Source organism: Salmo trutta, chromosome 1 (assembly GCF_901001165.1).
Source record: "Salmo trutta chromosome 1, fSalTru1.1, whole genome shotgun sequence".
In the NCBI taxonomy this organism is placed as follows: domain Eukaryota; kingdom Metazoa; phylum Chordata; class Actinopteri; order Salmoniformes; family Salmonidae; genus Salmo; species Salmo trutta.
In genome coordinates, this window is record NC_042957.1 from 72009658 (window position 1) to 72035310 (window position 25653).

Below are 25653 nucleotides of genomic sequence, written 5' to 3' on the forward strand. Positions count from 1 at the left end.
AGTTTGTCTTCTACACATATTTTTGTCAGGACATGTTTGTTTACTTGTCAGTTGTTTGAGATAATCTGAAGGAGAAGGAATGTGATGGGAAATCTCTCAGATGTAGAGAAAAGTACCAAGTTAAAGGGTGGTGAAAAGAGGGAGATTTCACATCAAAAGGTCACAGCTTAGGGCATTATTCAACCCTTATTGTGGAAGGTCAGCTTTAGAGCGTGATTGAAATGTAAAGACAATGTTCCAGCCTTAGCAGAGACATGCATTCATGGCTGACGCTGTATATGTCCCTCAATCAGAAATGACCTTCACATTTCCATTGAGGAATCTGTAATGCTTCTGTCATACAGGCTGAATAGAGCCCTTAGTAACACTTGACACACTCCTGTCGTGTTATCAGGGGAGATCAGGTGACTGGTTACACTGCAACACTACAGTCTCACTTGTCACGGAAGTGTCGCGACCTCTCAAAGCACTTCGTCTTCAACAGCTGTTCATTCCTGGTTGGATAAACAAACTAATCCTTCACAAACTCTTTCACAAGATGAAGGCTCAAACAGTAGATAAGATGATTCATTATGGAATCTTCTCTATCTCATTTTCTTATCTACGTTATACACAACAAGGTTGCTTCTACTTATGTTTTAATGCTGTCATAACATGATACTTTAGAAAATACTTTGTATTTACATATAAATGTAGTTGAATGGCTGGATTGTGTCATTTCAGTGACACTACACAGGTATAACAGCAATAATATAAAACTCTGATGTATTATTCTGGTATGAATAATACATCAGAGTATAAATAATTTAGTCTATTATAATCTTAATGAGCTTGCTGATGGACAGAAGATTCACACATCTAAACATCACTGAAGTCGTCTGGGAATCGTACTGGCTGCCTACATTTTTTCTTGCTTGGATTCAAACTTCATGAAAGAACTTCTACCCACCTTAACCAAACCTGGGTTCAGATAGAGTTTGAAATCATTCAAATAACGTATATCGCTAGCTTGCTGGGAGTAGCAGAGAGGGTTTACATTTTTGGGAGTATTCTGTCTGTCCATTAAGCCAGGCAAGTTCAATCAAGTGCAGATAAAATATTTGAAATAGCTTCAAATCATATTTGAACCAAGGTCTGACCCCAGCGTGAAACTCCCAGCTGTAAACCACCAGTAGCTTAGTGCCTAGTTGGAGGTCAGAAGTCAGAGGTTAATGTGGTGCCCTGGGCCATTCATCAGGACACTATCCTAACTATAAACTGTTTTTATGGGGAAGATCTGTCATTTGAAACCAGGGAATATGTTATGGATAATTTTGCAGTCGGTAGTTATTCAGTGACTCAGCGTATTAGCTGCTGTTAGTTGCATTGGTACTATGCCATGAAATTAACTAACTATGCCATTGAAGTTGTTTACTCGATCTCAGAGTAAATCCAGGAACTAAATAGTTTTTTTTAATAATACTATTGAAAAATGACTGTGTCCTGTAGCAATCAGGAAGGATTTGAAAATCTATTTTCTATTTTCAAACTGAAAATGAAGATAGATCGCCCATCTGTTTTTAATCAGCGTCCAATCACGTTCTCTCGTTGGATAGAAGTCGAGACTACACGTTTTCTCATTGGCTCATGAGTCCAGTTGGTCTACAGCAGAGAAAAAGCATCAATGGGCTTCTGGACCTCCTGCTCAACAGATATAAAACGCTGGCCTCCACTAAACCCAGACCCCTCCTGTTTCCCTCTCTCTATGTAGACATGTCCATACGCTGTCCTCCACTAAACCCAGACCCCTCCTGTTTCCCTCTCTCTATGTAGACATGTCCATGCATGGCTCAGTGCAAAGCAAGCAAGAGAGATGCTGTGTGTCAGGCTAGCATCAGCTCCCGCAGTCAGCCAAGTGTGTTGAGACAGATTGCACTTTTGCCTTGCCCTGACATCTCTGGTTGTCTGCATTTTGCCAAAGAGCTGTCAGAGATTCAGAGGGGTGGAGGGGAGAAGGGGTGGAGGGGAGAGGGGAGAGGGGGAAGGGGAGAGGGGTGGAGGGGAGAGGTTTGGAGGGGAGAGGGGTGGAGGGGAAAGGGAAGAGGGGAGAAGGGGAGAGGGGTGGAGGGGAAAGGGGAGAAGGGGAGAAGGGGAGAGGGGTGGAGGGTGGAGGGGAGAAGGGGAATTGCCTGGTGAGCCTGTTCTTGTCTCAGCGTCTGGACCCAGTGAGTGGACTTCGGCGGCTTTCCGGCCAAGGGCTCCTAATTGAGTCTCAGGGCGAAGAGGTGTTGGTAGACCAAAAGAGGAGAGGAGGGCAGTGTGTGTGTGTGTGTGTGTGTGTGTGTGTGTGTGTGTGATGTGAATAGGACCACACACACATATAGGACACACATGCACACACACACACACAATCACCACCCCACGCCCCCATACACACACCCACACATGCACCCACACTCACACACTGTGTGAGCTGGTGGGCTGGTTGGACGTGACTATTGGTGGATAGCGCCATGGGACAGTAAACCTCTGACACTGGGCAGGACCAGCAGCAGGAAGCACAGTGGATTAGGCTTGGGCCTGGCTGAGGCTTGCATGGTACACCATATCCCACAAGCAGTTATGTTCTCACTAAATGTTCTACATTATTCACCAAGAAGAGCAATGCTGTCCAACCTTGTGTCGATGCCAATGGGTTTATTTGGTTGTAACTCTGATTGGCTGTGTGTATAGTGGGAGATGCCAGGCTCTCTACTTCACACAGGGATAGTATATCTGACAGTCATGAGTAGCAGTCAATACGTCATTAATGTGTAGAAACCAACATATCACATATTAATCCATGCAGTAAATGGATCATGTTTCTAATCCGTCAATGGAATCGGTCTTCAACAACTTATTACACAACACTATGACTAGGGCCAGGGGTTCGTCCTGACTCTACAACCTGAACCAGAAAAACCTCCTGGACCAAGCTGAGATATGTTGTAAAACACTAAGGGCTTTATCCACAGCCTTGTTCTTAGGTAGTGTCTCATCCAGGTCAGTGTCTATGTAAGTACTGCTTGAAATAGACTCAACCTGTCTCCTCCCTCCCCTCATATCCTCCTCCCTTTCTCCTCTTCCCCTCCTCACTTCCTCCTCCTCCCCTCCTCCCTACCTTCTCCTTTCCTCACCTCCCCTTTTCTCTGGCTGAGGAGGATTCCACCAGTGAGGTGATGTCACCAATTCTTCCTTACACCTAGCCGAAAAGGACTCAGCGCCGGCCGGTTCAGCCAACCGCAGTCTGGCCGGTTTCCTGTAAGACCATCCCCGAGCAAACAGTGAGAGATGGATGGCAAACACACAGGGCCCTTCCACCTGTTCACACAGCCAGGTCAAGGGGCTGATCATGGTCAGGTCCCCGTACCTCAGGGAAGAGTGGCAGGGCCCCAGAGTGGCAGGGCCCCGGAGTGAGTCAATGCATGTCAACGATGGGCCAAAGTCAGCAATGTGTTATAGAGAGGTCTGTTAGGACTATGAGGAAGTCTATGAGGACAATGGGAGCAAGGCTCCTCTTGGTGGGTTCAATACAATTCTTTATTTAGCCAGGATAGTCCACTCAACAACAATTCTCACTGCTTTCCAAGGAGTATATTATTTTCATGAACTAATAGAGGAATCAATTACTCTTCACTGTACACATACACTACCAGTTAAAACTTTGGACACACCTACTCATTGCAGGGTCTTTCTTTATTTTTACTATTTTCTTGGTTGTAGAATATTAGTGAAGACATCAAAACTCTGAAATAACACATATGGAATCATGTAGTAACCCAAAAAGTGTTAAACAAATTCTTCAAACACTATGATAAAACTGTCTCTGATGAGGACCGCCACAGGAAAGGAAGACCCAGAGTTACCTCTGCTGCAGAGGATAAGTTCATTAGAGTTACCAGCCTCAGAAATTGCAGAATTTGCAGAATAACTGCACAATAACTGCACAGAAATTGCAGAATAACTGCACATCAGATTGCAGCCCAAATAAATACTTCACAGAGTTCAAGTAACAGAAACATCTCAACATCAACTGTTCAGAGGAGACTGGCTGAATCAGGCCTTCATGGTCGAATTGCTGCAAAGAAACCAATACTGAAGGACACCAATAAGAAGAAGAGGCTTGCTTGGTCCAAGAAACACGAGCAATGGGCATTAGACTGGTGGAAATCTGTCCTTTGTCTGATGAGTCCAAATTTGAGATTTTTGGTTCCAACCGCCGTGTCTTTGTGAGACGCAGAGTAGGTGAACGAGTGATCTCCGCATGAGTGGTTCCCACTGTGAAGCTCAGAGGAGGAGGTGTGATGTGTGGGGGTGCTTTTCTGGTGACACTGTCTGTGACTTATTTAGAATTCAAGGCACACTTAACCAGCATGGCTACCACAGCATTCTGCAGGGATATGCCATCCCATCAGGTTTGCAATTAGTTGTACTATCAGTTGTTTTTCAACAGGACAATACCCAAAACAAACCTCCAAGCTGTGGAAGGGCTATTTGACAAAGAAGGAGAGTGATGGAGTGCTGCATCAGATGACCTGGCTTCCACAATCACCCGACCTCAACCCAATTGAGACGGTTTGGGATGAGTTGGACCGCAGAGTGAAGGAAAAGCAACCAACAAGTGCTCGGCATATGTGGGAACTCCTTCAAGACTGTTGGAAAAGCTTTCCAGGTGAAGCTGGTTGAGAGAATGTCAAGAGTGTGCAAAGCTGTCATCAAGGCAAAGAGTGGCTACTTTGAAGAATTTAAAATCTAAAATATATTTTGATTGGTTTAACACTTTTTTGTTTACATGATTCCATATATATTATTTCATAGTTTTGATATCTTCACAAATATTATATAATGTAGAAAATAGTAAAAATTAAGAAATTCCTTGAATAAGTAGGTGTGTCTAAACTTTTGATTGGTACTGTACGTGTAAAGAATTACATTTCAATTTTTATCCACAATTATATCTATAACTTTATCCACAACTTTATCCACAACTACCCAGAATTTTGGAAAGTAATAAATGAAAGCACCAGAGTTGAATGTTCTCAGTAAAGCATGCCCAGACTAAAGACTAGCCTTATGTTCTTTGGCTGCTGGACAAATTTCGCGCTGTTTTCCTACAAGAACAATCGTCAGATTTCTTAAGTGGGGAAGTCCGACCACCTAGGTACATTTATCCTCTGTGTGTTCATGCAGCGATTCAGCCAGCATGTTTATGGAGAGGTAATTGGGGGACAGGTGAGTTGAAGTTGGGAGACCCTTTGTTTTGTTTAATTTTCCACTGGTCACACACTGGTTGAATCAAAGTTGTTTCCACGTCATTTCAATTAAATTACATTGATCCAATGTGGAATAGACAATGAATTGACGTCTGTGCCCAATTCATTTTCTCTGGTAATCCACAACCGTGCTAGCTAGACCTCGCTTAACCCCATTACTTTACCTCCAATCAACACAGGGATGCTGGGCAACATATAACCTCTGTCTCTCCATGATCTCTCTCTTTCTCTGTTTTTTGGCAAAAACCTGTCAAAATATCCCCTTCACTCGCTCGCTCATTTATACGTGTTAAACAATGGCAACAAGACCTCTACAGTCATTTCCAGAAAAACTGTCCAAATTACTTTAGTCTTAAATTATCTCTAATTGGCCGCTGTGTTGGGTTACTGGCGGATGCCGTCCAATCACTTTGCCTGGCAGTGAAAGGCTCTACTAATGTCCAGCTGGTTAATGATGGCCAAACGGTTGCTTACCAACATCACGCCATTTTCCAAAGGTTACTATGGATGACTATTAAATGGCTGCGAGGTTTGTTTTACTAAATGCCATTGTCACTTATGGTGTAGCTGCTAGCTGCTAGCTCCCAGTCAGCCCCTCTACGACTGGGAATCATTTCTCTCCAGGTACAATGAAGACTTGTCTGAAAAAGTAGAGTAGGTCCTAGAAAATAACGAATAATGATCATGCTGCAATACATCTATGTCGAGCTCAGTGGTCCATTGTGAGGTTTTTGTAATAACACAAGAGGAACAGGGGCTGGTCCTTAATCCACAAACCAATTGCTCAAGCACTTCATTTCTACAAGAGCAACTTAATTTTACATTTAGTTGGAGCAAAACAGATGTTTGATTTGAAAATCCTCGGATTGTGACACAACTCTCTTTAATGAAGTGTTACATTTTCCAGCCCTTATTGTTATTGTGTTGATGTTGTGGATCAGGCAGACTCCCTTCCATAAGTTCCTGATGTGTTTCCCAAGCATTCACTAGGGACACCACCAGGGGTGAAAGTAAGGCGATAGGTCCAGTACGGCGTCCTGCAAAATAAATAGTGCGGTACTCCATACCTTTAAAACGTGAGCCAATCACAATTAATGCAGCATGCCCAAAACACTATAGGCTACTACACCATTAGTTAACATTACTGCAGGTCAGCCACATGAACAATTAGCAAATTGACATGAAACTGGGTGGTGTACGCTCCAAATTGCATTGTGGTTTGAGGAGAACACTTACATTTTGTCAATGCAGAGATTTGTGGCCGAGACCGAAGTCGAAGCACACGAGGACAACAGTGGCTTCATCAATTAGGCTACAAGTGTAGGCCTGATGACATGGCAGAATGTCATTACATTACACCTAGGTGTTTTATAACAGGTGTCATTACATTACACCTAGGTGTTTTATAACAGATGCCTCATTCCATTCATCAGATTGCGGGTGCACAGCGCACTGTTGAGGTTTGGATGCTGAATTATTTTTGTGAGTGGACGAATGTGCACGTGTAGGCTGCAGGAGTGCCTTTGTTAGATGATTGTTTGACCATCAGATGAAAACATCATGACTGGTGGTGTTTATAACACATTAAAAGGTATAGGTCCATAAGGCTAGAGGAAGCTAAAGTAAATTGAATTAAATTGGCTAAATGATATAACCTAATTAGCTTACTCCTCTCTATACATAAATAAATACACTCATTCAAAATAGGCTAATAGACCAGAAAGCATGATTTGGCCACAGAGGATCATTAGCTTCTTTAAAAAGCTGTGGATTTTTATAAATAGCATAGACTACTGTCGGAAGGACCTGCAATTTGGGCAGTACGCGCTGCAAATACCAAATAGATTATTGTTGAGTTGCGACTGTCTGTGAACAGCAGAGAGGCATTTGCAATATTTAAAAATGCAATTGCGGAAAAACTGTTTTGGAAAGCAAATGGCTATTGCTTTAATGAGATGACAATGAAAAGACTCTAATCTGTCATTCAAGTATCAAAATTCTTCATTTAATTGAGCGAATAGTGGCCTCTTATTGGCACCATTGGAGAACATCGGCCATATCCCCGGTAAATGTGCATATTCACTGTCTTTTTCATTGGGTCAATGCCACTTTTGTTTGTTTATGGACAATCATTTCCTCCTCCAGGTTAGATGGACGTCATATTGTATTTGTGTCTCCCTTTTTCTTAGGCCGATTATACGGATCAGACAACATCATTTTTATTGATCTGTTTGTCAGTGTCAGCAGAGTAGGCTACCCTGTCATTTTTGTAGTATAAAAAAATGCGTGCGTGCCCTTTTGTGTCCTGTACCGCCAAGAAATCTACTTTCCCCCCTTGACACCACATATACTATTGCAGTAGCCAGCAGCCATGCATTCACCACGACAAGTGTTATCTTTTTAATACCTGGGCCCACCTGTAACCTGAGCCCTCTAAGAAGCAACAATAGCAGGCTTCTCTCTGCATGGAGTCGTGTTGCATCAGGGGTCAGAGTGGAAAACAGAGGCTCTCTTTGTGTTTTCCCAATGAAGTCTAGGACGAGAGGTAGCTGGGTAGGTAATCAAGGCAGGAGCCGAAAGCATACACCGCATCCAAATCAGCTCCAGCTTCAGCCAGACTCAGCAGAATTTATCACAAACTTATTAACTTCTACCGGGACTCAAATTGAAACCAGCTCAGGCTCGGCTCACGCTCCACAGGCGCTGAGTGTGAGAAGTGACAGAATGATTTAAGGAGGAATCCAACAACAGATGATTAAGAACTGGGTCGAAAAGGAGGGAGGAGGAGGGGGGGAGGAAAGGAGAAGGAGTGAGGAGGAGGGGAGAAGGGGAGGAGGAGAGGAGGGGAGAGAGGAGTAGGAGTGAGGAGGAGGGGAGAAGGGGAGGAGGAGAGGAGGGGAGAGAGGAGTAGGAGTGAGGAGGAGGGGAGAAGGGGAGGAGGAGGGGAGGAGGGGAGGAGGGGAGAAGGAGAGAGGAGGAGGGGAGAAGGGGAGGAGGAGGGGAGAAGGGGAGAAGGAGAGAGGAGGAGGGGAGAAGGGGAGAAGGAGGGGAGGAGGGGAGAAGGGGAGAAGGAGAGAGGAGGAGGGGAGAAGGGGAGGGGGAGGGGAGAGAGGAGTAGGAGTGAGGAGGAGGGGAGAAGGGGAGGAGGAGGGGAGGAGGGGAGGAGGGGAGAAGGAGAGAGGAGGAGGGGAGAAGGGGAGGAGGAGGGGAGAAGGGGAGGAGGAGAGGAGGGGAGAGAGGAGTAGGAGTGAGGAGGAGGGGAGAAGGGGAGGAGGAGGGGAGGAGGGGAGGAGGGGAGAAGGAGAGGGGAGAAGGGGAGGAGGAGGGGAGAAGGGGAGAAGGAGAGAGGAGGAGGGGAGAAGGGGAGAAGGAGGGGAGGAGGGGAGGCGGGGAGAAGGGGAGAAGGAGAGAGGAGGAGGTGAGAAGGGGAGGAGGAGGGGAGAAGGAGAGAGGAGGAGGGGAGAAGGGGAGGAGGGGAGGAGTGAAAAAGTGAGTTTATTCAGAGAAAGCTGTAACCCTGTAAGTTTGGACTTCAGCCCCTCTGTGTGATTATTCGGTTAGTCTCACACGTCTCCCTTTCCCCCAAAACTGATTATTTCCCGTCTCTCACCACCCTCAATTCAGTCATCTCTCAGTTACATATCCCCTTTTTTATCCTATTCTGTGAAGTTTGGAAGCGGGCACTCCTTCAGCCCTCTTTAGGTACTGTAATGCGCTGTGGTCTGGCACACTGACGCATCCTGAAGAGCCATCTGCAAACCCAAAGGCTGAGAGAGCAAGTGGGCTTTTCCTGTATGGTTACAGGTGCCTTCTGCTGTGAAGACACATTCTACAAACTGGCACGTTGAGGTACTGTTGACTTTACAGTCTGGCAGTGATCTATGTTTATTGTGTTATTGGCTTGTTTATTGTTTACTCCATGTGTAACTCTGTGTTGTCTGTGTCACACTGCTTTGCTTTATCTTGGCCAGGTCGCAGTTGTAAATTAGAACTTGTTCTCAACTAGCTTACCTGGTTAAATAAAGGTGAAATAAAATAAAAATAAATAAATATAACAGTCTACTGCATCTTCACAGAAGAGTCACAAGAGTGGCTCAGCACGTATAAACCTTCAGTGTACTTCCTCAGTGTTCTGACAATGCCTGCATCTCTGTCCACCCTGTATAACCTTAGAGAATGAGCCTGCAGCTGCAGATACACATACATGTAAATGTGCTGCTTTGCCCTCCGGTTTTGTATGTGTAGCATAGTATATACAATAACGTTAGTGAAATGCATCCGGTTCAAAAGCGTGTCTAACATTGGTTGTGTGTGCGTGTCTGTGTGAGCATGTGAGTGGGTGCGCATGCATCTGTGTTTGCATGTGTGTGTCTGTCCCTCCCACTATTCCTGGGCTTTGTTAGGCCAGGTGTGTCTGTTCTGAGTGCAGTGGCCCGGGGAGCCGTGAGAACAAGATCGCGGGTCTCTTCTCTTCCCTCAGCTATCTGATTTATCTCACCCTCTCTGGCATTTTAGCAAACAATAGTGGCCCCTTCAATATTGATCTGGATCTCTCTCTTTATCTATCTCTATGGCTGTGTCCCAGATGGCACTCTATTCTCCCTATTGGGTCTTGGTCAAAAGTAGTGCACTATATAGGGAATAGGGTGCCATCTGGGACTCACACTTTGTGATGCTCAGGTCCAAGGGAGGCTGCTTTAAATCAGGCCTTGCTGAAGTTTATTTTAATATGTAATTAGCCATGGGTGGGCACTGGGCCTTTGATTATAGGAAGTGCCTGGGGGGAGTGGATGTAAGGATGGCAGAATTTTGACAAAACACTCCAGACTGATCAATCATGAGCTCTGACAGAATGTTTTGTCCCTAATTTCAGAGCACTACGTTTGGGGATAGAGGAATTGTCTTGGTCCTTGGTCACTTTATTCAGGGACTCAAACAAGGAAATCGGATCTGGTATTCTCATTTCCTCCTTTGACACTTTTCCCAGGGTGTGATGCAGCTCAAAGACTGTAGATCCACAGTCTTTCCCAGGGTGGTGTGATGCACGTCAGCCACTGTAGATCCACAGTCTTTTCCCAGGGTGGTGTGATGCACGTCAGCGACTGTAGATCCACAGTCTTCTCCCAGGGTGGTGTGATGCACGTCAGCCTCTGTAGATCCACAGTCTTTTCCCAGGGTGGTGTGATGCACGTCAACCACTGTAGATCCACAGTCTTCTCCCAGGCTGGTGTGATGCACGTCAGCCTCTGTAGATTCACAGTCTTTTCCCAGGGTGGTATGATGCACATCAGCGACTGTAGATCCACAGTCTTTTCCCAGGGTGGTGTGATGCACGTCAGCGACTGTAGATCCACAGTCTTCTCCCAGGGTGGTGTGATGCACGTCAGCGACTGTAGATCCACAGTCTTCTCCCAGGGTGTGATGCATGTCAGCCACTGTAGATCCATAGTCTTCTCCCAGGGTGGTGTGATGCACGTCAGCCACTGTAGATCCACAGTCTTTTCCCAGGGTGGTGTGATGCACGTCAGCCACTGTAGATCCACAGTCTTTTCCCAGGGTGGTGTGATGCACGTCAGCCTCTGTAGATCCACAGTCTTTTCCCAGGGTGGTGTGATGCACGTCAGCGACTGTAGATCCACAGTCTTTTCCCAGGGTGGTGTGATGCACGTTAGCCTCTGTAGATCCACAATCTTCTCCTAGGGTGGTGTGATGCACGTCAGCGACTGTAGATCCACAGTCTTTTCCCAGGGTGGTGTGATGCACGTCAGCGACTGTAGATACACAATCTTTTCCCAGGGTGGTGTGATGCACGTTAGCCTCTGTAGATCCACAATCTTCTCCTAGGGTGGTTTGATGCACGTCAGCCACTGTAGATACACAGTCTTTTCCCAGGGTGGTGTGATGCACGTCAGCGACTTCAGATCCACAGTCTTTTCCCAGGGTGGTGTGATGCACGTCAGCGACTGTAGATCCACAGTCTTCTCCCAGGGTGGTGTGATGCACGTCAGCGACTGTAGAGCCACAGTCTTTTCCCAGGCCGTAATGCACATCAGAGACTGCAGATCCACAGTGTTTTCCCAAGCGTGATGCACGTCAGCCACTGTAGATCCACAGTCTTTTCCCAGGATGGTGTGAGGCACGTCAGGGACTGTAGATCCATATTCTACAGTTTCAGGGAGGGACAAATATATATATATTTTTAAAATGTTTTATTTAACCTTTATATACAGTTGAAGTCGGAAGTTTACATACACCTTAGCCAAATATATTTAAACTCAGTTTTTCACAATTCCTGATATTTAATCATAGTAAAAATGCATGTCTTAAGTCAGTTAGGGTTACCTATTTATTTTAAGAATGTGAAATGTCAGAATAACAGTAGAGAGAATGATTTATTTCAGCTTTATTTCTTTCATCACATTCCCAGTGGGTCAGACATTTACATAAACTCAATTAGTATTTGGTAGCATTTCCTTTAAATTGTTTAACTTAGGTCAAATTTTTAAGGAAACCTTCCACAATCTTCCCACAATAAGTTGCGTGAATTCTGGCCTATAGGTTTGTAGGCCTCCTTGCTTGCACACGCTTTTTCAGTTCTGCCCACAAATTTTCTATAGGATTGAGGTCAGGGCTTTGTGATGGCCAATCCAATACCTTGACTTTGTTGTCCTTAAGCCATTTTGCCACAACTTTGGAAGCATGCTAGGTGTCATTGTCGATTTGGAAGACCCATTTGTGACCAAGCTTTAACTTCCTGACTGATGTCTTGAGATGTTACTTCAATATATCCACATAATTTTCCATCCTCATGAAGCCACCTATTTTGTGAAGTGCGCCAGTCCCTCCTGCAGCAAAGCACCCCCAAAACATGATGCTGCCACCCCCGTGCTTCACGGTTGGGATGGTGTTCTTCGGCTTGCAAACCTCCCCCTTTTTCCTCCAAACATTACGATGGTCATTTTGGCCAAACAGTTATATTTTTGTTTCATCAGACCAGAGGGCATTTCTCCAAAAAGTACGATCTTTGTCCCCATGTGCAGTTGCGAACCGTAGTCTGGCTTTTTTATGGCGGTTTTGGAGCAGTGGCTTCTTCCTTGCTGAGCGGCCTTTCAGGTTATGTCGATATAGGACTCGATTTACTGTGGATAAATATACTTTTGGACCTGTTTCCTCCAGCATCTTCACAAAGTCCATTGCTGTTCTTCTGGGACTTATTTGCACTTTTCGCACCAAAGTACGTTCATCTCTAAGAGACTGAACGCATCTCCTTCCTGAGCGGTATGACGGCTGCATGGTCCCACGGTAATAATACTTGCGTACTATTGTTTGTACAGATGAACGTGGTACCTTTAGGCATTTGGAAATTGCTCCAAAGGATGAACCAGACTTGTGGAGGTCTACAATTTTTTTTCTGAGGTCTTTTGATTTCTTTTGATATCCCCATGATGTCGAGTAAAGAGGCACGGAGTTTGAAGGTAGGCCTTGAAATACATCCACAGGTTCACCTCCAATTGACTCAAATGATCTCATTTAGCCTATCAGAAGCTTCTAAAGCCATGACATCATTTTCTGGAATTTTCCATGCTATTTAAAGGCACAGACAACTTCGTGTATGTAAACTTCTGACCCACTGGAATTGTGATAGTGAATTTTAAGTGAAATAATCTGTCTGTATGTCACGACTTCCACCGAAGTCGGCTATTCTCCTTGTTTGGGCGGCGTTCGGCGATCGACGTCACCGGCTTTCTAGCCATCGCCGCTCCATTTTTCATATATCCATTTGTCTTGTCTTGTTTACATACACACCTGGTTTTCATTTCTCCAATCAAGCTACTTGTATTTAGCCCTCTGTTTCCCATCATGTTTTGTGTGTAATTCTTTCATGTTATGTGGTGTTAGTTTACGCGCTTTACTTTTGTGCTCCGTTTTTTGAGCGCGTTTTATTTATGTAGTGCTCCCATTTTGGAACTATATTAAAAGTGTGCCTGTTCATTATATTCTGCTCTCCTGCACCTGACTTTGCCTCCAATACACCTTTTGACACTGTAAACAATTTTTGGAAAAATTACTTGTGTCATGCACAAAGTAGATGTCCAACTTGCCAAAATTATAGTTGTTAACAAGAAATTTTTGGAGTGGTTGAAAACAAGTTTTAATGACTCCAACCTAACTGTATGTAAACATCCAACTTCAACTGTAATTAGATAAGTTGAGTTCAAATTTTTATTTTACAATGAGGCCTACCCCGGCCAAACCCTCCCCTAACACGGATGACGCTTGGCCAATTGTGCACCGCTCTTGGACTCTGGATCACGGCCGGTTGTGATACAGCCCGGGATCGAACCATGGTCTGATGCAGTGCCTTAGACTGCTGCGCCACTCGGGAGCCCAACTCATGTGGCACCCCATACTTTAGTCTGATAAATAATGTAGTGAGAAGTATTTGACACATTTTATAAGTGTGTGTTCTATAATGTATTTTTTAGAGCACAGCAAACAAAAATGTGTCGTTAGGACGTCCCTGGAACATCATCGTACCCTGGATGTCCCCTGTTTTTTTATTTTGTTTATTTAACCTTCCTTTGAGCTAGACAAGTCAGTTATTTACAATGACCAAAAAAAAGCAAAAAAGGCTACCAAAAAGCAAAAGGCCTCCTGAGGGGACGGGAGCTGGGATTAAAAAAAAATATATACACAAAACACAAATCACGGCAAGAGAGACAGCACAAGTTTGCTGGGATGTCACATTCTCTTTCTAATCGGTGAATGGCACATTGTATTCTACATTTTGATCCCGGAGTCCAGTGAGACAGGTTTAACTTGAGCTTCTTTTGGCTCCTGTCCTGCCTGGGGGGGCAACTTCTAGGATACTGGAATGAAAATAAGTGGTTTCACCTCTCAGTTTTATTAGCCTTCTTAGACAGCCCCTCTTACCCCCTCCTGCCCCCCTTTCCCCTCCACCGCTAACCCTCCACCCCATCCCTCCCCTCCCAAACACTAGCCAGATGGCTGGAAAGTTGACTTTATTTAAATCTGCTAATTATGGATGTTTTCATACTCCCCCCTCGTCCTCCATCTCTCTGACTCCACCCCCTCCGCACCCTCCTTCAGATCATGGCTGGGGCATGATGCATGGCATACCAGTGGACCACAGCCCCAGCTTATAGAGGAGACCTGTGAGAATGACACTGTGTTGATATGTGAGGGGAGGAAGGGATTAGAGAAAGTCACACAGCCTGATCTGCAGCGTTGACAACAATGACCTGAGTTGAACAGGTAAAGAATAAAGTAGCAGGTTTGATACCCCCACTATAATTGGCTGATTTGTTTCAATATGAGAAGGAAATATTAGGTTTTGAAGATTGCATCTTCTTGCTTTGAAAAATTGTAACTTTTATTAAGTTACCAATGTAATGACACAGTCATAACTGCAGTAAGAACATTGTAGTTGCATAGCATAGTTCCATCTAATGATATTTGTATTTGTATTTATTATGGATCCCCATTAGCTGTTGCCAAGGCAGCAGTTACTCCTCTTGGGTCCAGCAAAATTAAGGCAGTTCATACAATTTTAAAAACATAACAATACAGTCACAGATTTCACAACACACTGTGTGCCCTCAGGCCCCTAGTGCAACACTACCACATATCTACAGTACTAAATCCATGCGTACATGTGTGTATAGTGAGCATGTTATCATTTGTCTGTGTATGCATGTGTTTGTGCCTATGTTTGTGTTGCTTTACAGTCCCCACTGTTCCATAAGGGGTATTTTTATCTGAATTTTTAAATCTAATTGTACTGCTTGCATCAACTATTTGGTGTGGAATAGAGTTCCATGTAGTCATGGCTCTATGTTGTACTGGGCGCCTCCCATAGTCTGTTCTGGACTTGGGGACTGTGAAGAGACCTCTTGTGGCATGTCTTGTGGGGTATGCATGGGTGTCTGAGCTGTGCGCCAGCAGTTCAAACAGACAGCTCGGTGCATTCAACATGTCAATACCTCATAAAAACAGGTAGTGATGAAGTCAATCTCTCCTCCACTTTGAGCTAGGAGAGATTGACATGCATATTATTAATATTAGCTCTCTGTGTACATCCAAGGGCCAGCCGGGCTGCCCTGATCTGAGCCTATTGCAATTTTCCTAAGTTCTTTTTTTGTGGCACCTGACCACACGACTGAACAGTAGTCCAGCTGCGACAAAACCAGGGCCTGTAGGGCCTGCCTTGTTGATAGTGCTGTTAAGGAGGTAGAGCAGCTCTTTATTATTGATATATCTCTCCTCATCTTAGCTGCTGTTGTATCAATATGTTTTGACCATTGCAGTTTACAATCCAGGGTTACTCCAAGCAGTTTAGACACCTCAACTTGCTCAATTTCCACATGATTTATTACAAGATTTAGTTGAGGTTTATGATTTAGTGAATGATTTGTCCCAAATACAATGCTTTTAGTTTTAGAAATATTTAGGACTAATGTATTCCTTGCCACCCACTCCGAAACTAACTGCAACTCTTTGTTAAGTCATTTCAGTTGCTGTAGTAGCTGACATGTATAGAGTTGAGTCATTCACATACATAGAAACTCTGGCTTTACTCAAAGCCAGTGGCATGTCATTAGTAAAGATTTTAAAAAGCAATAGGCCTAGACAGCTGCCCTGGGGAATTCCTGATTCTACCTGGATTATGTTGGAAAGGCTTCCGGGGTTAGCACCTTTAGGGGGGGGGGGGTACTGTCACATCCTGGCCAGTATAAGGGTTAATTGTTATTGTAGTTTGGTCAGGACGTGGCAGAGGGTATTTGTTTTATGTGGTTCAGGGTGGTGTTTTTCTAGAAGGGCATTTGATTTAAGTATTCCGGGGTTTGTTGGGCACTGTCTGATATTCATGTATTCTATGTTTAGTCTAGTGAGTCTGTTTCTATGTTTGGTTAATTGGGGTTGGGACTCTCAATTCAAGGCAGGTGTTGTCTATTTGCCTTTGATTGAGAGTCCCATATATTAGGGTGTGTTTGTGTTTGTCATTTGTGGGAGATTGTTCTTTGTCTAGCATGTATGAGCCTGAGAACACTGTCAGCATATCGTGAGTTTGTTTTGTTGTTTTTGGTAATCATTTTGAGTTAATTAATGTTCAAAATGAACAAAACCAGTCCTGCTGCATATTGGCCCTCCTTTTCCGACGATGATTTTGCCATATCGTCTGATGACGACGAAATCCCTGACAGAATCTCCCACCAAACCAGGACCAAGCAGCAGAGGAAGGAGCAGAGGGATTTTGAATTGGACAAATGGGAGAGATGGACATGGGAGTAAGTTATGGCCGGAGAGGGCCCATGGAGAATGGCTGGTAAGGACCGGGAATGTTTCCGAGGATCACGACTGGCGTTGAAGCACGAGAGGCACCCCCAATATTTTTTTTTGGGGGGGGCACACGGGTAGTTTGGCTAGGCCAAGGAAGAGCCAGAAGCCAGCTACCCGTGGTTATATGGAGGAGCGTATGAGGTGGAGGGCGCCATGTTTCGCTGAAGAGCGCACTATCTCACCCATACGCACGCACAGTCTGGTGCGCGTTATTCCAGCCCCTCGCAGGTGCCGTGCTAGAGTGGGCATCCAGCCTGGTAGGAGGATGCCTGTGCAGCGCATCTGGTCGCCGGTACGCCTCCTAGGACCAGGCTACCCAACTCCCGCTCTACGCACGGCAACCATCAGGCCCCTGCACAGCCCAATTCGCCCTGTACGAGCACCCCGCTCGTACAGGGCTACTAGTTCCATCCAGCCAGGAAGGGTTGCGCAGGAGGTAAGATCAAGACCGCCTGTGCGCCTCCATAGCCCGGTGTTTCCAGTTCCTGTCTCTCGTGCGGACCCAGAAGTGAGTCAGCCCAGTCCGACTTGTCCTGTTCCCGCTCCCCGCACTAGCCTGGAGGTGCGTGTTCCCAGTCTGGTACGTCCAGTACCAGCACCACGCACCAGGCTTCAAGTGCGTCATCCCAGTCCGACGTCGCCAGAGCTGCCCGTCAGTCAAGAGTCGCCAGAGCTGCCCGTCAGTCAAGAGTCGCCAGAGCTGCCCGTCAGTCAAGAGTCGCCAGAGCTGCCCATCAGTCAAGAGTCGCCAGAGCTGCCCGTCAGTCAAGAGTCGCCAGAGGTGCCCGTCAGTCAAGAGTCGCCAGAGCTGCCCGTCAGTCAAGAGTCGCCAGAGCTGCCCGTCAGTCAAGAGTCGCCAGAGCTGCCCGTCAGTCAAGAGTCGCCAGAGCTGCCCGTCAGTCAAGAGTCGCCAGAGCTGCCCGTCAGTCAGGAGTCGCCAGAGCTGCCCGTCAGTCAGGAGTCGCCAGGGCCGCCCGTCAGTCAGGAGTCGCCAGAGCCGCCCGTCAGTCAGAAGTCGCCAGAGCCGCCCGTCAGTCAGAAGTCGCCAGAGCCGCCCGTCAGTCAGGAGTCGCCAGAGCCGCCCGTCAGTCAGGAGTCGCCAGAGCCGCCCGTCAGTCAGGAGCCGCCAGAGCGGCCAGACTGCCCGGAGATGCCAGAGCGGCCAGACTGCCCGGAGATGCCAGAATGGCCAGACTGCCCGGACATGCCAGAGTGGCCAGACTGCCCGGAGCTGCCAGAGTGGCCAGACTGCCCGGAGCTGCCAGAGTGGCCAGACTGCCCGGAGATGCCAGAGTGGCCAGACTGCCCGGAGATGCCAGAGTGCCCCATCGGCCAGGATCAGCCAGAGTGGCCCATCGCCCCAGAGTCTGCCGATTACGAAGAACCAAGGGAGTCGAGCAGCAACCCTGAACTGAGTAAGCCTGACAATCCAGAACTTAAAATTATTAACGGTTCAATTAATGAGTCTGTATACAGGGTGGAGAGGAGGAGGTCTGCCCAGGATCCAGAGCAAGGGGAGTCTGCCTACGGTCCGAGGCTGATCGGGGTCGGCACTCTGGAGGACAATAGGCCGGAGCCTGAACCACCACCTGCATAGGTGGGTTGGGGAGGGGGGGTGTAGCACAGTGCCGTCGTTGACGGCAGCCACCCTCCCTTCCCTCCCTTTAGTTTAGGGGGATTTTTTGTTGTTGTTTGGGGTTTTTGTTATTTTTGAGGTGCTTCCGGGGTTAGCACCTTTAGGGGGGGGTACTGTCACGTCCTGGCCAGTATAAGGGTTAATTGTTATTGTAGTTTGGTCAGGACGTGGCAGAGGGTATTTGTTTTATGTGGTTCAGGGTGGTGTTTTTCTAGAAGGGCATTTGATTTAAGTATTCCGGGGTTTGTTGGGCACTGTCTGATATTCTTGTATTCTATGTTTAGTCTAGTGAGTCTGTTTCTATGTTTGGTTAATTGGGGTTGGGACTCTCAATTCAAGGCAGGTGTTGTCTATTTGCCTTTGATTGAGAGTCCCATATATTAGGGTGTGTTTGTGTTTGTCATTTGTGGGAGATTGTTCTTTGTCTAGCATGTATGAGCCTGAGAACACTGTCAGTATATCGTGAGTTTGTTTTGTTGTTTTTGGTAATCATTTTGAGTTAATAAATGTTCAAAATGAACAAAACCAGTCCTGCTGCATATTGGTCCTCCTTTTCCGACGATGATTTCGCCATATCGTCTGACGACGACGAAATCCCTGACACACCCTCTGTGTTCTGTTAGACAGGTAACTCTTTATCCACAATATAGCAGGGGGTGTAAAGCCATAACTCATACGTTTTTCCAGCAGAAGACTATGATCAATAATGTCAAAAGCCGCACTGAATTCTTACAAAATAGCCCACACAATATTTTTATCATCAATATCTCTAAGCCAATCATCATTTGTGTAAGTGCTGTGCTTGTTGAATGTCCTTCCCTTTAAGAATGCTGGAAGTTTGTTGTCAATTTGTTTACTGTAAAATAGCATTGTATCTGGTCCAAAACAATTTTTCCAAAAGTTTACTAAGGGTTGGTAACAGGATGATTGGTTGGCTATTTGATCCAGTAAAGGGGGCTTTACTATTCTTGGGAAGTGGAATGACTTTAGCTTCCCTCAAAGCCTGGGGGCACACACATTCTAGTAGGCTTAAATGTAAAATATTGCAAATAAGAGATATTGTGATTATTGTCCACTATTATCCTCAGTAATTTTCCATCCAAGTTGTCAGACCCCGGTGGCTTGTCATTGTTGATAGGCACCAATCATTTTCTCACCTCTTCCACACTTCCACAAGGCTTGTCTTTCATTATTTGGTCAGATATACTTGGATGTGTAGTGCCAGCGTTTGTTGCTAGCATGGCATCCCTAAGTTTGATAACCTTGCCAATGAAAAAATCATGAAAGTAGTTGGCAATATCAGTTGGTTTTGTGATGAATGAGCCATCTGGTTCAATAAATGATGGAGTTGGGTTTGCCTTTTCCCCCCAAAATGTCATTTAAAGTGCTCCAAAGCTTCTTACTATCATTCTTTATGTCATTTATCTTCGTTTCATAGTGTAGTTTCTTCTTCTTTTTATTCAGTTTAGTCACATGATTTCTCAATTTGCAATACATTTGACAATGGGTTGTGCAGCCAGACTTATTTGCCATTCCTTTTGCCCTCTCAACCATACAATTTTTCAATTCCTCATCAATCCATGGGGATTTAACAGTTTTTACAGTCATGTTCTTAATGGGTGCATGCTTATAAGTAACTGGAATATGTGGACCTGTGGACCTGTGCTCCTGTTTCCTATAAAAGATCCATGACACAATATTCTAGTTACAACAGACTATAACATCCTTTTTTAATATCAATATTAGGATGAGGAAACTTTACAGTGACTGCAATCAACAGTTTTGTTGAATGTGGCTGTAGCTTTGTGAAATCCACAGCAATCGCTCTGTGCATATGACTGTAGCTTTGTGAAATCTAGTGCAATTGCTCCTAGAATGTGACTGTAGCTTTGTGAAATCCACAGCAATCGTTCCTGAATTGTGACTGTAGCTTTGTGAAATCCACAGCAATCGCTCCTTGAATGTGACTGTAGTTTTGCGAACTACATAGCAATGTGACTATAGATTTGCGAACTCCACAGCAATCACTCCTTGAATGTGACTGCAGCTTTGTGAAATCCACAGCAATTGCTCCTTAAATGTGACTGTAGCTTTGTGAAATCCACAGCAATCGCTCCGTTTAATGTGGCTGACTGTAGCTTTGTGAAATCCACAGCAATCGCTCCATAAATGTGACTGTAGCTTTGTGAAAACCACAGCAATCACTCCTTTAATGTGACTGTTGTCTAGTACATCGTTCTTTTGTAGGACACACACTCTCAACCTGTGAGTTAAAATCAATATCAACCTCAGCCCAATTAGAGGCTCTCCCTCCATTGCCTTTTCAAGCAGGGACTGGGTTCAAATACCACAATTGCACCTGCTTCTAATCGTTTGACCTGGTAAAGCTGTCATCCCATTTGGGACATACACCTCAGTGGGCACCAGGGTTGGGGTCAATTCCATTTCAATTCAGGAAGCACACTGAAATTCCTAACCAATGCTTTTCAATAAGAAGATTTTGGAATTGGAATGGGAATTGCAGTGTACTTCCTGAATTGACTGGAATTAAAATGGAATTGACCCAAACCATGATGGGCACCTGTTCTCCTCCCACCCCTGAACCTTCAGTCCCCAGACCTCCCCTGCTGACAGAGTTATGTTCATCATTAAAGCTCCTATTAAATCAAGGGTCAAAGGCCAGCCAGCAGTCGAGATGACATTGTTCAGTCATTAAGTGTAATTGTGGGTTTGTGTCACTATCTGTGCTGGTGAAAAACGTCTTTATGTCTTTGTTCTTCTGAACCATTAACTTGTGGCTGTTGGAAACAGGAACAACAGTTACAGTCAGCTCCAAAAGTATTGGGACAGTGATACATTTGTTGTTGTCTTGGCTCTTTAATCCAGCACTTTGGATTTGAAATTCTACAATGACTATGAGGTAAAAAGTACAGACTGTCATCTTTTATTTGAGGGTATTTTCCTCCATATCGGGTGAATCGTTTAGAAATGACAGAACTTTTTATATATAGCCGCCCCATTTTAGGGGACCAAAAGTATTGGGACAAATTCAATTACAGTGCATTCAGAAAGTATTCAGACCCCATGACTTTTTCCACATTTTGTTACGTTACAGCCTTATTCTAAAATTGATTAAATCATGTTTTCCCTCATCAATCTACACACAATACCCCATAACGACAAAGCGAAAACAGGTTTTTAGAAAATGTTGCAGATTTATAAAAAATACGAAACAGAAATACCTAATTTACATAAGTATTCAGACCCTTTGCTATGAGACTCGAAATTGAGTTCAGGTGCATCCTGTTTCCATTGATCATCCTTGAGATGTTTCTACAACTTGATTGGAGTCCACTTGTGTTAAATTCAATTGATTTGACATGATTTGGAAAGGCACACACCAGTCTATATAAGGTCCCACAGTTGACAGTGCATGTCAAAACAAAAACCAAGCCATGAGATCGAAGGAATTGTCCGTAGAGCTCCAAGACAGGATTGTGTCAAGGCACAGATCTGTCCGTCCGGCCAAACTGAGCAATCGGAGGAGAAGGGCCTTGGTCAGGGAGGTGAATAAGAACCCAATGGTCTCTCCTGAATAATGATGAGTGAGAAAGTCAGACACGCACAAATACAGAAACATAGCCCTAAGACATGCTAAGAGCTCACCATACATTAACAAGGGAGGTTCGTGTTTTTGGGACGTATGATATTTGTAACTTTCTCACTCATCATTATTCACAATTCATTCAGGACTATCCGTAACCGTGGTAGCATCCACATTAATGTAGAAGTGTTTAGAAAAATATTACATTCTTATTTACAATAAAAGTAACTCCAAAATGACACAATACATTATTGTATTATCGGCTGAGCACAAAATAATCTGAAACACATTTTAAATAAACAGCTAATGCATCCAACAAGTTTGTAGAGTCACAAGCTTGATGTAATCATTGCGTATATCACGTCCTGACCAGTAAAGGGGTTATTTGTTATTGTAGTTTGGTCAGGACGTGGCAGAGGGTGTTTGTTTTATGTGTTTCGTTTTTTTTTTAGTAATGTTCTATGTTAGTCTATTTCTATGTCTGTTCAGTTATTCTATTTCTATGCTTAGTTTATTGGGTTGACCTTCAATTGGAGGCAGCTGTTCCTCGTTGCCTCTAATTGAAGGTCCTATTTAATAGGGGTGTTTTTCATGGGTTTTTGTGGGTAGTTGTTCCATGTGTAGCTGTGTGCCTCACAGGACTGTTTTTCGTCATTGTTTTTTGGATTAAGTGTTTGTTTTGTTTTTTTTCAAAATATAGAAGATGAGCATTTACATTCCCGCTGCGCCTTGGTCCCATCTTTACGACGAACGTGACAGCGTATTAGGAATATGGGACCAAACACTAAAAATTTGACTACTTTAATACACATATAAGTGAAATAATCCCAATACCTTTAGTCCCCTAAAATGGGGGGAATATTTACAAAAAGTGCTGTAATTTGTAAATGGTTCACCCGATATGGATGAAAATATACTCAAATGAAAGATGACAGTTGTATCATTTCAAATCCAAAAGTACTGGAGTACAGAGCCCAAACCACAAAACATATGTCCCTGTCCCAATCATTTTGGAACTCACTGTATATGTTATAATTTAGATGTAATAGTGACACACATCAAATCAAATTGTATTAGTCAAATGCGCCGAATACAACAAGTGTAGACCTTACCGTGAAATGCTTACTTACAAGCCCTTAACCAACAATGCACTTCAAGAAATACAGTTAATAAAATATTTACTCTGGATTAAAACCAAATTATGATAAGTGTACTATTTTACGTATTGGATCACAAAAAAATTCAAATTTTACATTACCGTGTAGTTTACCAATTAAATGGTCTGACGGAGATGTGGACATACTCGGTATACAAATCCCAAAATAAAGAAATGATCTCACTCCAATACATTTTTATAGAATGTTAGTAAAAATAGATAAGATCTTGCTACCATGGAAAGGAAAATACCTGTCTATTTGTGGAAAAATCACCCTGATTAACTCTTTAGTCATATCACAGTTTACCTATTTGCTTATGATTTTGTCTACACCTAGTGACCTGCTTTATAAATGATATGAACAAAAAATATTCCATTTTATTTGGAACGGCAATCCAGACAAAATTAAAAGGGCCTATTTATATATCGAATATGAATTCAGAGGGCAGAAATGATTAAATATTAAAGCATTAGACCTCTCACTAAAGGCATCAGTCATACAAAAGTTATACTTAAATCTAAACTGGTTCTCTAGTAAATTGGTAGGAATTTCTCATCCTATGTTCAAGAATGACCTTTTTCCATTTATTCAGATTACACCTGCTTAACTTTCGATTGTTTGAAAAGGAAACAATCTCCAAAATATCGTTATTTTTTAAACAAGCCTTAGAAAGTTGGTTGCAATTTCAGTTTAATCCCCCTGAAAAGACAGAACAAATAATACAACAAATATTCAATGAACAGCATTCGCACATAGGTGTACCTTTTGTCCAGGTGGGAAAGGGCAGTGTGGAGTGCGATTGAGATTGCGTCATCTGTGGATCTTTTAGGGTGGTATGCGAATTGGAGTGGGTCTAGGGTTTCCGGGATGATGGTGTTGATGTGAGCCATGACCAGCCTTTCACAGCACTTCATGGCTACCGACATGATAGTGATAGTCATTTAGGCAGGTTACCTTTGCTTTCTTGATGTTCTGCTTGAAACATGTAGGTATTACAGACTCGGTCAGGGATAGGTTGAAAATGTCAGTGAAGACATTTCTTAGTAGGTCGGCGCATGCTCTGAGTACACGTCTTGGTAATTAGTCTGACTGGTGAATTTATAATAAGAATGAATAATATATGCTGTCATTACATTGGGGACATGCGTAATAGCATGCTTGCCCCATGAAATTATGTCATAGACCAAATCTGAAAGGTCCCTAAATGAAATACACAAAACAACAACTTCTACCTCTGTATGACATCACCACTCTACCCTCAATGCTGTGAGAGAACTTTAGGCTCTATGTCGGCCACTTCCTTGCCTCCCTCCCTCCCTCCATCCCTGCCTCCCTCCCTCCAATGTCACCCCTTTCAATAGTCCCCCCCTGACAAATAGCCCACTTTGGTAGCCCTTCACTGTGTGGCTCATCTGAGAAGAGAAACGGAATAGAAACCCTTGACAATGCTGAGGGTGCAGGGGGAATAGGGCCCAACAGCCATTCAGCAGGTGCACCTCTGTGGCCCCCCCACTCAGTTCCCACACATATCAGTGAGAGTGGTCCCCAGCCCTAGAGAGTTACCCCTGAATCGCAGTCCAAATATCAGGTATCGATCAATTAATGGTGGAGAACAAGGGCTACTCCACTGGGGGTGATGTCCATGCAGGGCTCCCATCCAGTGTCCCAGTATCCCACCCTGAAACCTCCCTGTCCCTCCCCAGGCTCGGAACTCACAGAAGCACTCATTTGCAACCCTATCTGTGTGGCCGGGTCCTGGTGAATGTGTGCAAGCTGCGATGGGAGGGACTGAGATGCTATCTGGGGATGGCTGTGGCTGTGAGAACCAGCACTGGCATCTACTGGCATCTTTGTTTGTCTGGGGGCAGAGTGGAGTGGTGGTGCTGTGATGGACAGGAGGACTCCTGGAGGACAGGGATGGGTACTTGAGTCGGGTGAATCTGTGTGGGCAGGGTGAAAGACAGCCATGCAAGGCACAGGTACACATTTGCATGAGTGCACACGAACATGCACGCAACGACACGCAACGACACGCGCACACACGCGCACACACGCACACACACACACACACACACACACACACACACACACACACACACACACACACACTGATATTTCTACTATGATGCATATCAGTCTCAGTATCTACTTGACTACTACAATCTATACCATCTAGATGGAAAAGCAATATGTGTGAACTTTGAACGCCTTGTATAATGCCTCTCCAGGAAGTGTTATTAACTGGTGACCGTGCTCATTATTTGACATTCCATTCCTATCAGTTCAGTGGGAAAACATGTTTACCTATGGTTGACGGCTGGTGATATGCTAACGTTAATCACTGAGTGTGTCTGCTAATTGCATTCTTGACCAAGAGCAAACAGATTTGATCCCCTGTGCTCATAAAGCATGATGGAACATCATACCAGGTGAACTGAGGTTCCCAGCATGCATTGTACAGTTCATGAGGGAAGAGCCCCATTCCAGAGTGGAATATATCCAACATGTAAGCACAGAATAACAACCATACTTAAGGTTTTCTGTTTGATAACACTGCACATGGCCTGACCCGTTCTATTCCCACACTGGTCCTCCCCCCCTACA

At 44.5% G+C, this 25653-nt stretch overlaps 1 long non-coding RNA gene across 1 annotated transcript in view; it reads left to right on the top strand.

Annotated features, from left to right (window-relative positions):
• The first annotated feature begins 8844 nt into the window (after positions 1 to 8844).
• The window catches only part of LOC115206958 (uncharacterized), a 30650-nt gene continuing 13841 nt past the window's right edge, over positions 8845 to 25653 (top strand). The window contains exon 1 of the long non-coding RNA XR_003880894.1: positions 8845 to 9140. This is a non-coding gene — a long non-coding RNA (uncharacterized LOC115206958). The remainder of the gene's footprint in view (positions 9141 to 25653) is intronic.